Consider the following 17,097-nt stretch of genomic DNA (forward strand, 5'->3'; position numbering starts at 1 on the left):
GAGACTTGGACCAAGACAATAGTAACCAAATGTGACATTGACAATAGAGACAAGATTGGTATTAAGACATTGGTTGTTAAACAAAGTTTAACCATAAGTGGCATTGTGGCAAGAGTAGCCTAGAGAGTGGCAAGTATGATACGGTAGAGACCTATCATTGGTAAAATGGCATTGTGACAAGTGGCTATACATTGCCTATGGGGGAATTGGATCGATACTCACAATAAGTCTTGGCTTGAGGGAGGTAGCTCCCCCTCGGGCTGTGCACTACGGAGTTGGTCACTACTGGGCATGATAAAGTCCCCCCAGAGGATGGTCCGTAGGGTGGTTCGAATCCCCCGTTATTAAAGAATTTTTGGTTGTGAGTTATTGGGGTTAACAAGGTTAACCGGTAGGATTGGGTAAAAGCCAAAGTATATTCATGAAAAGAGCATGCATGCATAATCATTCTTTTTGACTATCTGTTTATTGACCAGTTTTCTTGCAGGCATTGTATTAGTAGTAGCATTAGTTGGTTTGCTATCTCTTTTTATTGAAATACATATGCCAGAATAGACCTAGCGGGTAAGTCGGCGAGGTCGATTGCCGAACCGACTGGGAACTTTGTTGTAGTTCTCATCCCACTAACCATACAGGTTTTTGTGCGAGCGGGGCGATCGGGGCTCGTGGCATGGTTATCGTGCTCTAGGTAACGGACTACCGTTGTGTATAGAGCCACCCTATGTATATTTCATCTATTATGTTGATGAATGTAAATTATATATGAAATGTAATTAATTCATTTGAGAGATGATTATATAAATTGGAAGACTGAATGCAAAGTAAATGTACGCTTTGTAGTTGATTGAAAATGATCAAGTTACAATGTATGAATGTAATAGTTAGATTGCTTTCACTTGTGGTTGTTGCTGCTTGCCCTCGAGAAAGCCTTGTATAATTGCACTCTCGTTGTTTGAATTGCTTAATTATACTTGTTGTTGGAGCGTTGGGCAGACAAGGGAGGTGCTGTCCGTTTGGCGTCTGTTGACGTGGCCCGAATCCGACCAAATAGGCGGAGCTCAGGGCGTGACATAATATGTGAGGAAGTGAATTCTCGAAATGCGGGAGTTAGACTTCATGCAAAATCGACCAAGAGTCGTGTTGGTGAGCTTTGGAAAAGCCAAAGATGTTAAAATCACCAAAAGTGCTTTGGAAGCTAGTCTACGAGGGCAAATAGTGCAAAACCTGCACTGGAGCAAAACTGCTCTCGGGGACCGGTCCCTGGCAGGGAGGGACCAGTCCCATCGGCTGAGGTTGCAGGGATCTTTGATGCAACCGGTTCCTGGCAGGGAGAGACCGGTCCCCGAACGTGATCCCAGCGAGAAAAGTCAAAAATTTGGCTAAGTCCCGAAATTCCAGCTCTCAGGAACCGGTCTCTCAGGAAGGAACCGATCTCCCGAGGACCGGTCTTTCTGGGAGAGACCGGTACCCGAACGCGTGACCCGAGCTGAAGCTCTCGGGGACCGGTCCCAAGTCGGGGAGACCGGTCCCTCTGGGCGCAGAATGCCAGTGAGGGGCAGTGCACAGAGTGAAAAGGTGAGGGGCCTGCTGGGATATTGTTACAATATGAGGCATATGGGACCCCTCCTCTGTCTCATTCCCTCATTTTCCTCTCTCTCTCTCTCACACTTTCTTGCTCTCTCTCTCTCTAGAAGAGAAGAAGAAAAAGAAGAAGAAGAAGAAGAAAAGAGAAGGAAAAGAAGGAAGAAAAGGAAGGAGAAGAAAAAGGAGATCAAGAAAATGAAGCTTTTGGACTTCTCCCTCTTCTTCTCTTCTTCTCTTTTTTAAGCTAGAATAGAGGTAAGCTTCAACACCCTCTCATAGTAGATGTGTTAGGGTTTGCTTTGATCTCTTAGAACCTAGCTAGATGGACTCTAGTGGATCTCTAGAAGTAGATGAACTCATTAATTGCATGATTAATTGCTAGTAGATGGCATTTTGCAATATTGGGCTTCTAGGGCATCCAAAAGAGGGTTTTTGGAAAAGTAGAGGATTGATCTCATTTGACCCTCCTCTAACCTAATTGGTACGTATTCTGACGCAACGGTGCACTCGGTTCGACAATCCGACGAGTGTACGCGGAGATATCAAAGATCTAAGCCGCTAGGGTACAGATTGCCACAGCACGTAGCGAAAGCTTCCAAAAATCTTGGAAACGGAATCGTAGCTTCAAGACATTACCAAGAGGTGGGGGGTGTCATCCCGAAGCATCCGGATTTCTTTTTATGTCTAAGTTAATTATGTTGATCATATTGCGCTATAGGAATAGTAGTTGTACATTTCCATTTCCTTGCATGCTTTCTTGGTAGTGTAGCGGGGTGAGCTTGACACGTGGACTAGGATAGCATGAGGATTGGGTCTTGTGACATAGAATCCTATAGCGGCATAAAGAGCCGAACTTGGACATAGCCTAGTAGAGTGGCAATGAACTAGTATGGTAGAAGCACTACGACATGAACGAGTGACATGTAGAATTATTAAGACATTTACTACAGCGACTGAACGAGCGGCATCGAGTCTAGTGTAGTAAACTTGACATGACCCTAGGGATAGTAGAGGTCCCAACATTGATTATATATCTTGATTGTGCAGCAGAGGCACATTGACCCTAGTAGACAGGGTATCCTCTTGTGAGGATTGGATCATACTCACTAGTTTGTTTTGCTTGTCGGTGGTCGCTCCACCGAGGCACGAGTCTCCGGAGTACTTCACTAGGGGCAGATGTAGTTGTCCCGCAGACGGTCTCTGTGTGCAAGTGCAGCTTCTCCTCACCTATGAGATTGAGAGTGAGTCGAGGGTTTAACCTTCGGGTTAACCAAGTAGATTGGGTAATAAACATGAAATGCATAGTAGACTTGTATTATTACCTTGAGTAGACATAGTGTATGTTGTAGATTACATTGCTATGTATCTTTATATACTCATGACATGATACTTGTCACGCCCCGAGACCGCTACCAATTTGGTCCGGCCCCGGGCGCGTCGAACAGACGCCGAACGGACAGGACCTCCCCTGTCCGCCCAAGGCTAACCAACAGATCATGTATAAGAATTTGCCCAGGAATCAATTCATAAATACACGATCACAAGGAACACCACCAGTGCTAGCATCCAAGAGCAAGATACAAGTATGAAAATATACAAGTACATAAAGAGAGAAGATGTTATCTATTACATTGATTTGGCTCAATACATTTAAGTACATCTTTTACATTCTTCCAAAATATAATTACAATCATTCAAACCTCATTCTATACAACATCTACTCTCAAACATAATACAGGGTAAAGCTAATGCAAAGGTAGGTAGCTAATGCAACTAGGGCGCTAGGTCCTTACCGCGATCCTCGCCGTGTGAACTCGCACTCGGCCCTCCAGTAAAAATGGGGGTGAGAACTAACTTCCTTAGTTCCCAGTGGGTTCGGCCGCCGACTCCGCCGGTCTCCCCACTAGGTCCAAATGGGCACGAGTAGATAATCGGATAGATAAATAGGTAATAAGAAGAGCAGTAAATACAGGGTAGTAAAGCTACGCTACTATGCCCGAATCATAAACATATGGATACATGTACAATGAAATGGTAAGCAACTAACCCGTCAACATGTCCAAAAAGTAAAGCTATGTACTTATTCATCAATCTTATTTACTTGTTTCTTAATCTCGTGGCTCCTCTGAAAGCTTGCCTACTGCTCACTAGCCATCTCGAAGGTAGGGAGGGTCAACTCGCACTACGAACCGAGACCGTCTGCCGGGACCCAAAATAGGCAATCCCTTGGGACCCAAAATAGGCAATCCCACGTGACCAACTCCGGAGCGCACTTCTTGTGTGAGGCTTCCATCATAAGCTAAAAACAGACCGTGAGCATGATACAATTCTCCCCACTCTAGGGTACCCTATCCTCTAGGGTTACTACCATCATGTGGTCCATAGGCGTCGTATACACGAAGTTCAACATGTATCACTTGTTTTCTTATACACTATCAACTAGATTGCCACTCGTCCATTGTTTACTATCGACTAGATGCCACTCGTCCATTGTTTACTATCGACTAGATGCCACTCGTTCTTTGTTTAACATTAGACCAACCATTGAGCCCATCTCTTTCTCTGCACTATAGGATTCACAAGTCTCGACCCAATCTTTATCGATCCACTATATCAAGTATCCAATACATGCTACGATATCATCAAGGAAAGCATAAGGAAAGGCAATGCACAATCATCCTATAATGCAATAATACAAGATGCAAAAATCGAAATGTACTAAGGCATAGAAGGGGGCCCAGTTGCTTCGGGATGGTCACCACCCACCTCTTGGTGATGCCGCAGTGATAGAAACTTGACGTTGCGGTTCTAGCACGTCGCCCTAACTCCTCGGGGCGAAGCGAGCCCTCAAGTACCCGATTCGGCGATTTCTCCGTACCCGCTCGTCGGATCGAGAAACCGACCTCGCCGACGGGTTTCGGGACCTAGCAATTAGGTTTGCGACCTATTAGATTAGATCAAAACCTTAGATTTCCAAAATCCCAATTTCGTGTCCTAGAATGGCAACGGGGAAGAAATCCGTGGTGCGAGCTTCAATTGCGAGCCCGAACCACCTACTTATCTCCTCTAGGTTCCATTCGAACCATTTCTAAACAACAAAAACCCCAAACCCTAGAAATGCCATTAGAGGGTCTAGAGCTTACCTTCAACCCCAGGCTCTAAGCTTGCTCTAGCTTGAATGAGAGAGGGAAGAAGATGATCTTCTTCTTCTTCTTGATCTTCTCTTTCTCTTTTCTCTTCTTTTCCTTCTTCTTCTTCTTCTCCTTCTTCTTCTCTTTCTTTTCTTTCTAGAGAGAGAGAGGGAAAGAGTGTGAGATGGAGAGAGAGCAAATGAGAGAGAAGAGAGGTCCCCCAGCCTCTATTAAAGGCCATTTTGCAGATAGCCCCCTCAACTTTTCTCTCTCTGAACCAGCCCTCACTGGGCATTTTCGCAGTGAGGGACCGGTCCCAGCTCGGGGAGACCGATCCCCGAAAGCTGTACAGCCAAGCAGAGGGGATTTCGCGTTCGGGAACCAGTCCTTGCTTGAGAGACCGGTCCCCAGGAGACCGGTCCTTGTCCGAGAGACCGGTTCCCGAGAGCTGCATTCTCGGGACGTAGCCAAATTTCGGCTAATCTCGCTGGGCCAACGTTCGGGAACCGGTCCCTCACCACCAGGGACCGGTCTCATCAGAGACCCCCGCAGCCCAGCCTGATGGGACCAGTCTCTCCCTGCCAGGGACCGGTCCCCGAGAGCATTTCTGCTCCAGTGCAGATTTTGCACTGGTGCTCCCGCGGACCCTTCTTTAATGCACTTTATGCATTATAATCGCCTTCGGACTTTCCGAAGCCTACATGCTCGACAAATAGTCGAATCCAATCGAAGTCTAATCCCCGAATTCCGAGGATTCACTTTCTTACAATACTAGTATGATAGTAGTTGTTGCATGCATTATTATCATTGATGGCATGATAGAGTAGTTGCAGTTCATTTTCTATATATCTATCTATCTCTCTATCTGTGTCAGCTTAGACCTAGTGGGAAAACCGGCGGCGTCGGCAGCCGAACCCACTGGGAACTATATTTATATAGTTCTCACCCCGTGTGGTTTGGGGTACAGGTACACACAGGGGCGAGCCGAGCGAGGACCGCGGCAAGGGCATAGCGCCCTAAGTGAGCCTAGTTAGTAGCTTTTCCTTTATGCATTAGAGTAACCTCGTGTACTACTTGTATTTTGAGGAAAACATGTATTTACATTTTGGAAGATGGAAATGTAATATATTCGAATGATGTAAATGTTTAAAGACTGTAATAGTTAGACTATCTCTCTTTATACACTTGTACATTCATTTGTAGTTCTTGCTCTTAGTTATAGTGCACTTGTGTGCATCGTATCAATCATGTATGTTATTTAAGCATTCCCTGGGCGCTTAACTGTACATGATGTGGTTACTGGGCCTTGGGCGGACAGGAGAGGTGCTGTCCGTTCGGCGGTCCGTCCGGCGCACCCGAACCGTGCCAAATTGGTAGTGGATTTGGGGCGGGGCGTGACATAATATGTCATAAAAAACATATTAATTCATTTTAATAAATGCATGCAACATATATCACAAATGCATATTAAACCATCTAATATGCTTAAAAATATTTATTTTATTATTAAAAAATTTGGTGCATGCATTTATTAAAATGAATTAATATGTTTTTTATGACATATTATGTCACGCCCCGCCCCAAATCCACTACCAATTTGGCACGGTTCGGGTGCGCCGGACGGACCGCCGAACGGACAGCACCTCTCCTGTCCGCCCAAGGCCCAGTAACCACATCATGTACAGTTAAGCGCCCAGGGAATGCTTAAATAACATACATGATTGATACGATGCACACAAGTGCACTATAACTAAGAGCAAGAACTACAAATGAATGTACAAGTGTATAAAGAGAGATAGTCTAACTATTACAGTCTTTAAACATTTACATCATTCGAATATATTACATTTCCATCTTCCAAAATGTAAATACATGTTTTCCTCAAAATACAAGTAGTACACGAGGTTACTCTAATGCATAAAGGAAAAGCTACTAACTAGGCTCACTTAGGGCGCTATGCCCTTGCCGCGGTCCTCGCTCGGCTCGCCCCTGTGTGTACCTGTACCCCAAACCACACGGGGTGAGAACTATATAAATATAGTTCCCAGTGGGTTCGGCTGCCGACGCCGCCGGTTTTCCCACTAGGTCTAAGCTGACACAGATAGAGAGATAGATAGATATATAGAAAATGAACTGCAACTACTCTATCATGCCATCAATGATAATAATGCATGCAACAACTACTATCATACTAGTATTGTAAGAAAGTGAATCCTCGGAATTCGGGGATTAGACTTCGATTGGATTCGACTATTTGTCGAGCATGTAGGCTTCGGAAAGTCCAAAGGTGANGCCCGCGCTCGCTGACTCGCGCTGGCCTGCGCAGCCTGCGCAAGGCTTGCTGGCCCGTGCGGCCCAGGCGCGGCCTGCTTTCCCGTGCGCTCTCTGCACGTGGTTTGCTGGCCCCCACGCAGCTCCAAGTAGCGTGGATTTCACCGAACAGATTTTTTTTTTAAATAGATAGATAAACTTCAAAAAATCATAATTTGTGATTTAAAACTCCGAATCTTGCAAGAAATATATCAATAGAAAGCTTGTGAGGAGCTCTTCCAAATCATGCAAGTTTTACAATGGGATATTCATCACACATTAAACAAGCTACCTCCAAAGTTTCGATTTAGGGTTCCATTTTTCTCATAAAATACAAAACCAAATTAAATCAAACTTTGTAGATCTAATCTACAACATAAGGTGCTTTAAGATGTGAAGAAATCAAGCAAAGATATCCACTTTTGAAAAATCCGCCATTAACGCTCACATACATGCAAGAAAAAATATAAACTATGATAGATTTAATTTTATGCATGCAATCTCGTTAAAGAGTTTATCTAGGGCACGAAATCAACCTAATAAGGCTCTGATACCAATGTAGAACGCAGCGAAAGTATTCGTTCGTACCTTTTTGCGGAAGCGATTCACGCTAGAACGCGACGAGCCCAGATCGTAGAGGTTGATTCACGTGTTCTCGAATCGTCCTTGAAAATCTTCTAACGCTTCGAACTCGCGGTGGATCGAACTACAAACAAGCACGATCGCAAATCCACCGTTCAAGACCCTCTAGAATAATAGGTTAATGGAGGATGTGGTTTCAACGTTCTCTCTTAGTTTTTATTATTCTCTTTCTTTTTCTTTCGTTTTTCGTTTTATGTGGGATCGCCCGTATATTTATAAGGAATTCCAAAATCCTAATAGCGTGAGAGATAAGGCCAAATCAGTTATTAATTGTTATCCTAATATGATTAGAATTTATCTCTAATTAGCTTTCCAATTTAAAAGCGAGATTAATCCTAATACAATTAGACAACATAATAACCGTCGGATCGAGCCCGAACATGGGCGCACCCAATTCGATTTAACCGAATGCCAACAAACGAACCATATGGAAACCACAATTATTCCACTATATTTTCACCATCAAGGAAGCATATGGAAAACGGGAAATGGCACACAACATGCAACATCAGACAATACAAAAGGCAAAAGTTAGAATAAAGAGGGGAAAAAAATTAAAGGGAAACCCAACAAAAAAAAAAGAGTAACACAATACCCTACCACTGCAGAAATCAGCCCTCGGGATTATTCCATTATTTCTCAACCACAATGTTCAGCAAACACATCCACATGTATTGACAAAGAGCAAACAGTTAGCATAGGAGTAATAAAATATATAGACATAATAACTTAGAACACTTTATGTCCCTGCTGCAAGTAAAAAATCGTCAACGAAGAAAATAATTCGCAGAACAGCGAAGAGAAGTAGGCAAAACGAAAACATAACTGGTAATCACATTCTGGTAAAGAAAAGTTTAACTATCATTAGAATCACTAATTAGAGATGTCAACTGGCCGGATTCGGGGTGGATTTTCAAACACCCGAACCCGAACCCGAACCCGACTCCAAACTTGAGACCCAAACCCGAACCCGAACCCGACGGATTTTAAAAATCCATATCCAAACCCGAACTCGACCAAAAATTCGAAACCCAAACCTGAACCCGAACCTAAAAAGTTAAATTCGAAACAATTTTTTTTTTTCAATATTTCAAAATATATTATATTAAATATAAATTTTTAAAATACAAATTCAAATATAACATCAAATTTATATATATATATATATATATAATACAAAATAAATTCGGGTTCGGGTTGAGTACAGTCAAAATCCATATCCGTCAGGTTTCTATTTTTGATATCCTCATATCCATATCCGAATCCACATCCATTTAGTATCGGATATATCCGTTTCATTCGGGTTCGGGTTTGAATAAAATTTTGGATATCCATACCCATCGACATCACTATCACCAATGCCTCACAAACATAAAGATAACGCATTCATTGTATGTCATGTAACACACTGAACTTTAGCAAATTGCAAGGTTCGGGTGTTTGATTAATGTTTCAAGCTTTTTCAGGTTTTTTGGAGGGTCGTTGACGATGATCCGACTCACTACTCGCGTCTTGAGGAGCGAGGATGAGTACTTAGCACGAAAACTTTTAAATGAAAGTTTCGAGGAGCCCAAGGATCTATCTAGATTGTATCTATCACCTAGAGGGGGGTGAATAGGTGAACGGCCTAAAACCACAAATCTCGATGCAATAAAAATAAGTGCGAAAAATAAAAAGCACACCGAGATTTACGTGGAAAAACTCCAACTTGAAGAAAAACCCACGGGACCAACATGCGAAAAAATAATTCACTAAGAGAAAAGATTACAAGGTGATTACCGACTCCACGGACTCAACCTCTCTTAACCTCCTATGAATCTTCGCACTACCCTCCAGGTTGTCCACGCCCTCACGCCCGAATCCACGAACGCCTCCACTTCGAATCCACGAAGCTTCAATCACGCCGAATCCACGACGCCACTCGAATCCACGAGCCCACGATCCGAATCCACGAACCGCCGTCAAATACGCCGAATCCACGACGCCACCATGAAGAATATCATGAATATGGTGATCCTTCGCTTTGGAGTATCGTAGAAAACCAGGGAATAGAACTCCAAGCGAAGCGGAGATCAAATCGACATATTAATATCAAATTTCAATATCTCGATTTGATCTAAAAGAGGCTTTTTGTAGAAAATAGGTTTTTGATGAAATCCGAGCCTCTAGGGTTTCTCAAATATGTATTTTCGTGATGCTTAATCAGTTAGAGAACCCCTATAGCTTATTTATAGACTTTAGAATCAAAACAGAGTAGGATTAGAAAGTTTCTTTCCAAAATCAGCACCTTGTACCGGAACAAGGAAAGCTGTCCAGGGTACACCATGACGGAAGATTTTTCTGCGAAGCTCCTGTACCCTGGATAGCTTTAGCTTGTTCCGGAACAGGGCTTGTACCGGTACAGCATGAAGCTTGTACCGGAACAACCATCAAACTTTCTGCGCAACGTTGATGGCTGTACCCTGGACAGAAAAACCTTGTACCGGAACAACCATCAAACTTTCTGCGCAACGTTGATGGCTGTACCCTGGACAGAAAACCCTTGTACCGGTACAGCAATGCAATTTTCGCTGAAAATGCATTGTTTCGGGTTTTACAAACTCTTAGAAACTTTCTAATCAATTACAACTTGAAAATATGATTCTAAGATCTATAAATAAGTATGAATCACCATAAACAAGATTTAAAACTTACCTACGCATCGTGATTCAAGTTTTGCGTGTTTTGCGTCCTTTCCGATTCTTCGAAGTCTTGGATTCTTCGATCTTCAATACTCCGCTCCGAACTTCTTCAAGACTCCGACTCGACCCACGAAACTTGCCAACACATAGGACCTAACAATCTCCCCCTTTGGCAATTTCGTGACAAAACACACACAAACTCACAAATTACAATTTAAAGAAAAAACGAAGTTCAATGTCATCACCAAAACATCGAACCCCTCGCGTGTAATCCAAATACAATTTGAAACTCAAAATTACATCAAAACTCCTAAAACAGACTCTATGACTTAGACGCAACTAGGAGTCTTGAAGTCTTGATTTCCTGCAAAACAATTCATTCAAAAATGATTAGCACTAAATTCTTATACCTTCTCCCCCTTTGTTCACATCTCCCCCTTTGTTCTTGAACTCATCATCCTCTGCTTCAGTTCAATGCCTGTTCATCCATGCTCTCCCCCTTCATCTATGCTCTCCCCCTTTTTGTCAAAAATTGCCAAAAGAAAGCAAATAGAAAGAGAAAACATACTAGAAAAACATGAGAGTAGTCTAGTCATAGTTACAGGCCTAAAACAAAAGTAAAAACATACTACAGAAAGATAAGCAAGCAAATCTAAAACATCGTCCTAAACATCAAATGCAGTGAAAGAAAGAGACTAAGCTCGACGAAGAAATCACTCCGTGTCCTCATCATCATCATCATCATCTCCAGCACCAGCTCCAGAACCTCCAGCCTCAGGAGCATCACCAGACGGTGGAATGAGAGGATGTCGTGAAGATGACCGCTGATACGAAGTAGAAGATGGAGTAGGTTCCCAAATATCATCATGTCTACACCCCATCTTATCCATCAATCTTTTGATACTTAACTCAAACTTTTTGATGCCGGACTCAACTTTCCTTCCAATGTTGTTCACCTTCTTCTTTAACTTTCGCAAATCTTTCTTAACTGATTCCAATGTCGTCGCTTCCCCCGAACTAGATGAAGTATCATAACTTCCTCGAGATGTAGGCGGAGGAGCAGAGCTAGAAGCTGCTCTCGGTGGAGGTGCTGGACTAGATGCTTCAGGAGGTGCCCCTTTGGTCTGATGAAATGACTTGAGAGTGCTAACAGACTTAGCCCAAGTCACTGAGTCAATAGGCCCAAGGCCAACATCATATTTGTCACAAGATGTATCCACTCCATTTGCTTGAAGAATCCTCGTAATCAGAACAGGGAATGGTAGTAGATCCCGTCGAGTAGCACCCTGAATTACGTGAATCATCCTTTGCCAGATCAGAAATGGAATGTTGATGTTCAACCCACGAGCCTGCTCGGGATGACCAAGTAGATATAGCAACACTAATCTCTCCCAACGGATCCTCTTTGTGCCGATAGTTGGTTGAACATTGTAGCTCATAACCAAGGATAGCAAGTGATACTCAGGTAATAAGTCCTTGGATTCAATGTAACCATGAGTCATGTAAACACCGGCTTTGCATATAGCTCCAATAACGATATCCAGGTGAGTTGATGCTTGAAATCCTCCTGAAGTATAGAGAAGACTTGAAGTGTCCACATGCATCCCCAAGATCTCTCCAATATCATAGGGAGTAACTGGAAATCTCCTCTGACGCACAACAGTCTCGAAGATAAAAGTGCCTGTTTCATTATCTTCAGCAAGCACCTTTCCATTCATATAGAACTCCCTAATAAGTTCTACACAGAAAGGAGCCTTTGCAGGGACCCGTCCAACAGGCTCAATAGGCGCACGCTGTAGTAGTCGTCCAAAATCAGGAACCTCCCGAATCAGATCATGGGAGTTCACAAAGCGTTCAGCTATGCACGACTTTGAAGCAAACAACCTTCGCCGTGCTGGAGGAACCTCTGCAGCTTGTTTTGAACGTCCCTCACCAGTACGCAGTGCAAACTACAGTCTGCAGTTTTGTGAGGGTTCTCTTGGTATTGTTGCAATGCTATATATACCCCCACACCCTTTGGCTGGGGCTTTTGTGCTGCAACAGAGAAGGAGGAGAGGTGGGTTTCCTCTCCATTTTTCTTGCTTTTTTTCCTCTTTTTGCTTGGATTTTGGAGGATTGATCTCTCCCTTTTGCTCCTTTTTGCATTTTTGATGGCTTTCCACCATTAGAGAAGCTTTGGAGCTTGGATAGAAGCTTGTTGGAGGAGAGATCTTCAACCTTAGCTCATTCCAAGCTTGGATTGGAGCTTATTGAGAGGTTAGTAACCTTAATCCCTCATTTGATTCTTGTTTTGGTAGGTTTCTTGAGATGAAAAACTAGAAATGAGAATCTAGGGTTTTATTTGGGGGTTTTTGATTTGTAGCTTTTGGGGCTTAATTGATGGGTGTAGAACTCCATTTTAGGTTGGATTAGAAGGATCCTAGCCACCACTTGGAGTTTGGAAGAGTTCTACACCATACAAGGTGAATTTTGACCTAATGTTGGGTTGGTTCAAGTTTGTCTCATGGGGTGTTCGTTCATTGCGTCTAACCCTCTTAGAATTTTCTTTAGGGAGTTAGGAGACATGTGGGCACCTTCGTTCACGCAAATAAAAGGGTTGCAAGGAGATCCGGTGGGTTTGACCTCACCGAAATGGGGGAACCCCCCTATATTATATTCGTTATTGTAAAATGGAAAATCATGCTTATTCATGATAGATAGAGCATATGAAAATTTTAGAATGCTTAAAATGCATACATTATGTAATTTTACCTCTATGTAATAGAGAGATATGTACATAGTAACCATGCAAGTGAGTGGCATTCTTTCATGTGGCTTGAAATCATGTTTCATTTAGTGAAAATGATAAGTATAACATGTCACGCCCCGAGCTCCGCCTATTTGGTCGGATTCGGGCCACGTCAACAGACGCCGAACGGACAGCACCTCCCCTGTCCGCCCAAGGCTCCAACAACAAGTATAATTAAGCAATTCAAACAATGAGATTGCAATTATACAAGGCTTGCTCGAGGGCAAGCAACATCAACCACGATAAGTGAAAGCAATCTAACTATTACATTCATTCATTGTAACTTGATCACTTTCAATCAAATACAAAACTTGTACATTTACTTTACATTCATTCTTCCAACTTACATTGCCATCTCTCAAATGAATTTATTACATTTCATACAAATTTTACATTCATCGACATAATAGATGAAATATACATAGGGTGGCTCTATACACATCGGTAGTCCGCTACATAGAGCATGATAACTGTAATATACCGAAAATTCGGAAAGTAAATATCGAACTTTAGTCAAATTGACCAAAGTGCGAGGATGGTACACTTCGGAAAGTCCGAAGGTGTTAAAGTAGTCAAAAATGCAATGTGGAAGGTTTTCGAGAGCTAAAGAATCAAAATCTGCAAACTGCAGTTTTTGAGCTCTCGGGGACCGGTCCCTGGTGGGAGAGACCAGTCCCCGAACGTGTGAAAAATGAGCAAGCCCGAAAATCGGCTAAGTCTTGAAAAACCAGCTCTCGGGAACCGGTCCTTGCGGGGAGAGACCGGTCCCCGAGAGACCGGTCCCCCTAAAGAGAGACCNGATATTACGTTCCATAGCTATATGTTATACGATGTACACTTACCTATTCATGATTCTGTATCCTTCTTCGGGCTAACGAAGCCCTACCGTGAGGGGGTGGAAAATAGCGCAAGGCTAATGAGCAGCAGTGAGCGTTAGCCGGAGGACGCCGCGTGCGGCGAGCCGAGCTGGGTTAGGCGCGCGCTGGTGGTTTGCTGGAGGCTAGGCGTTAAGCTTTTAATTTCCAGAAGCCAAAGAACCATGCTACGAAGTTTAGGCGAAAGTCCTAAAATACTGCAGCGGAGCCAGGAGGTCCGCCTTCGCTTCGGATTGCAGGCAAAGAAATTATTGAAACATGGCCGAGCTGCTTAGCGGCTTGGCAGCGAAGGTTGCGCAAGCATCTGGATCGTTAATCCATTTGTCTCCCAATTTTCTCTAGTTTGGGTGTATGAAACTTTCAATCGTAAAACTCGGGATCCAAATGTTGATACGTTCTTTAGTAATTTAACGAGATACTAAGTTCGTAATTGGTAGATAATCCGTAGTTACCCAAGGTGATTTTAGTAAAGGTTTCGTAAATCTGGGTAGAAATGTCTAGATGGTAATTTCGGGAGTAAAACCTCGAGATCCAAAGTTATCCATTTTTAGGTGGTAATCTTAAATCCTAGATTCGTATTTAGTAAATGAATCGTAGATCCTTTCGATGATTAAGCAAAGATCTCGAATTTTGGGTTCGTTATCTCTTTACGGTAATTTCGAGAATTTCGAATGGAAGTTTCGTACGAGGTTACCTCTCCTTCTTCTACTTCAACTACTTCTAGTTGAAGGTTTGAATGAAGAGGTGGTTTAGGTAGGTAAAACCCTCTCTAAATCTGTCTCTTTCCCTCGAAATCTCTCTCTCTCCCTCTCAAAGAGAGAGGAAGTAAGGTACGCACACACGCACACTACGAACCCACACGTGCCAACTCCCCTCTTCTTCTTCGACAACGAAGAGAATATTAATTGTGGGGAGTTTTGTGATAAGTAGGGCCCGTCGAACTTTAGACTATAGAAAGCAGCTTTGAGGGACTTACAGGCAAACTCGAGTTTGAACTGTCAGTACAAGCCAAAATGAATTGAATTGTTCGACTGCTAGTGACCAAGTCAAAGCTGGGGGATGACAATACATGCATTCCTAATCCTTATATGATGTTTATGATCAATATGGTATTATGATATGGATATATGATGTAATGGACATAAGGATTATGAGATGACATTGGTAAACCTATGATGCTAAATGAGAGAAGAACCTAGTGTTGTGTTTAAAGACATAGTTTACAAGTGGCATTGAACTTGTTGTGCTAAAAACACATATGACTTGAACTTAGTAATGGATTGGTTGTTGTACTAGAAACTCTAGTTAACATTGATCAAGTTGCATATTGGGATATTGCATTATAGGATACTAGTTGGCAATTGTTACATGTCATGGCATGCTAGTGGGAGTGTAGTGTTACTTGATTAATACTTGTACCTAGTATGCATGAGATTGGGACTTAATGTGGTGAAACCCTATAAGGGCATGATTAATGTAGATTAAACCTTAGTTGAGTACATTAATCGATCAAGTTGCATATTGTATTTATTGCATATAGGTGCTAGATGATTATGGTCATTGCTTATATTTGCATGAACTAGTATGCATAAGGACCTAGACCCTATGTGAGATGATTAATGCTTATGTTGCTAAAGAACTAGTATGATGTAACTAGTGTTGAAATGAGTCTAAATGACGAGGGGCATCTAGTTTAGAAAACTATGATGAGTGGCATATGATTGTTGATAACCTTGACATGAGAACCTTAGTGTAGTTGAAACACTATGAGATTGGGTACAAGAACACCTTGATTCCATGATGAGATTACCCTTAGAGGGTAGGTTGCTGTTGCTCGTGAGATGATCACGCTCACATTGCCTGTCTGCGTTTGGTGGGGTCGCTCCCCTCAAGTTGTGCGCTCCGGAGATTGGTCACTAGAGAGGCAGCCCTGCTTGCTGCTCGGATAGCCGCTTGTTATCCGCAGGCGTACTCGGGGATAGTCCAGCTAGGCATCCCTCGGAGGTTGATATGTGAGCCTTGCTTGTGAACCTTGTGTTCACCACGAGATTTGGTTACCTATTGAGTCATACTCATTATTGTTGTTCATGATAGCTTGATTCCATAGTTGTTGTTGTGGTTCATAGTTGCCTTTGGCTTGCCGGCTGATTGGGTGATCTAATGAATAGCCTTATTGATGAACCTAGTGGTATGGTAGTTAGCCTTCACTAAGACTTACATTGATAGCGAGCATGGTCGCTTGGTAGTTGGATTGGTGGATTGCCTACATACAGTGAGTGGACATATTATTCCTTCACCTATGAGATTTGAGTGGAGAAGCCTTATACCTAGTAGGTCGAGATGTGAGTCGGGCAAAGTGCGGGGTAGCCTTTGCCTAGGACTTTCGAGATTGGGTCGGACCTTCGAGATCTAAGTCGGGTAAGGAGCGGGGTAGCTCTTTGCTCAGGACCCTTAAGACATGAATCGAATGAGACAAGAATGAGGTAGCTTTTCACCTACTAGATTTGAGATCTTAGGCAAAGTAGCCTAGTGGATTCGGCAATAATGTGAATAGCATAAGTGGATTGCATTCATACCATGATTAGACATAGTGCATTGCATAACTATGTTATAGTTGTATTCATTTCACTGTTGAGGCATATTAGCATGATAGTAGATTGTTGCTAGATGATAATCCATGCACTCCTTTCCTTTGATGGCATAGTAGATATAGTAGCAGTTTATTTTCGTATATCTTTCTATCTATCTATCTGTGCCAGCTTGGACCTAGTGGGAAGATCGGCGGAGTCGGCGGCCGAACCCACTGGGAACTATATTTATATAGTTCTCACCCCGTGTGGTTTTGGGGTACAGGTACACACGAGAGCGGATCGGCAGAGGATCGCGTTATGGGCTTAGCGTCCTAGTGCTAGTTGGTAGTTTACTTTCCTATTTTGCATTAGAGTTACCCAATACATGTATTTAGAGTAGATGATGTATAGGATGTGAGGTATTTTGAGATAAATGTAAACTAATGTTTATCTTTTGAAGAATGTAAGCTTATGTTCATATTTTGGAAAAGAATGCAAGTTGTAATTAAATGTATC

The sequence above is a fragment of the Ananas comosus genome, linkage group 6 (genome assembly GCF_001540865.1).
Source record: "Ananas comosus cultivar F153 linkage group 6, ASM154086v1, whole genome shotgun sequence".
Taxonomy (NCBI): Eukaryota; Viridiplantae; Streptophyta; class Magnoliopsida; order Poales; family Bromeliaceae; genus Ananas; species Ananas comosus.